The following is a 1874-nucleotide window of genomic DNA, read 5'->3' as shown; positions in this document are numbered from 1 at the left end:
CAAAAAATATATAAATTAATAATTTTGCTATGCATTTACGTGTATTGGAGTTGATTTTGGATCAAATGCTACGTCTGTTGCTAACTGAACATAGGCTATTCACCGCGGTTAGTTGCAACATATGGTCGGGTAAAACGGTTTAAAATTAGTTCACTTTTAACAATGTTACAACAATCCCACCAATGACAAACATGCTATCATAAAACCATACATTTCCACCTATCATACTATGCTTACCTCTCAACCATCAGCGTATCATACACATCGTACGCAGTGAGGAGACTCGCGTTCAGCGTGACTGACTACTTCTTCATCCATTGGCTTACTGGCGACTCGCGTGCGTACATCGCCACCTATGGGGTTGCTCAATTATATTTAACAATGAGGGACTCTCAAACTGGGAGGAAAAGATAGCAAAAAATATATATGACTTATATTTTTGGTAACACCATTGCTTTGAATGCGCACAGCCTGACTCCCCTTTGATGACATTTCCCAGCAGTGCGTTTTCCTCAGGTAAATTTCTTTTTACTTAACCAATTTAGTTAAATTACTTCTTAAAAGTATGGGCCGACAAGAAAAGTAAATGACATTTAAAACTATGAAGAAAGAAAGTAATACAATGTAATTATAGTAAGTAATTATAATAACAAACAGTCTGAGGGAACAGTTCGTTTTTCTGAGGGTTATAATACTAAAATAAATAGCAGGCGTTTTCACTCATGAAACCAATTACATTTAATAAAAATGAGACTTTTCTAAATTTGTCCTTTCCGGTAAATGTATCACATCTCACACAGTAATTAAGTATCACATCTGTATGTTCATTGGTTCTCTGACATTGGTTATAATCACATGACATGCAGGTAAACAAATAAAATATTGATTTTTTTTTAGTACGTTTTTTTTTTTATTGATTTTAAAATGCTTTATTTTAATTTAACTTTTTTTTTGTGATTTAAATCATTATTAGCTTTTCATTAAACTCATAAGCCCCCTGCAGTTCCTTCACAAACACCAGTTTGGGAAACCTTGACATAATATAATGTTTAATGCACTTCATGCTGTAAATAACAACAATTAGAATATATTTACTTACTCTTTGAATTTTTATGTCCATATGGTACTTTGATTAAACTGTTTAAATCAATGTGATAGACGAGTTAGGTCAAAAGTAATCTAAAAGTAGTCTGATTACATTATTTAAAATGTGTAATGTAATGGATTTCATTGCTAACTGTAATTTTTCATGTAATTTGGAATCAGTAACACATTACAATTTGTAAGTAATCTACCCAGCTCTGTCCATGTCTGTGAAACAGGACCATAATGTTTGTGCTTTGTAAACGTATAATTAAGAACGACGTCTATGCGATGTAAATCAGATGTCTAATAGACGTAACATTCTAATATTTAACGTCTGTAATACGTCCACCGGATGTCGCTGGAACGTCGGAAAAGGACGTCTATGCGACGTATTCCAGATGAGCAAACGCCCTACAAAATACGTCTCCCAGACGCAAACGCACACATCGCACAGACGTCCCCGCGACGTACGTGTGCTATCTGGGGTATTCCACAGAGCCGTGTAATAATGTTTAAGAAGCTACTATTATTATCCTAAATAAACTGATCTGTGATAATGTGAGACTACATAATTGAAGAAAAAAAAGAAAGAATGTTATACTGGTAAACTGCCAGTTTTCATGTTGCTAAGCTGCTTATGTAACAGCCCTGCACCCTAATGTGACTACAATTTGGACAGTCCAGTCGAGAATTAGTGTTCTCTAGCCCAGTGTTTCCCAAGAGGGGTGCCGTCTGTCGAGAGCAGGGGTGCCGTGTAAAAAATCCTTTTTTAATCTTTTTAAATTGCT

This window comes from Sinocyclocheilus anshuiensis, unplaced genomic scaffold (assembly GCF_001515605.1).
Source record: "Sinocyclocheilus anshuiensis isolate Anshui unplaced genomic scaffold, SAMN03320099.WGS_v1.1 scaffold470, whole genome shotgun sequence".
NCBI lineage: Eukaryota > Metazoa > Chordata > Actinopteri > Cypriniformes > Cyprinidae > Sinocyclocheilus > Sinocyclocheilus anshuiensis.
Note: the sequence above shows the minus strand (reverse complement) of the source record.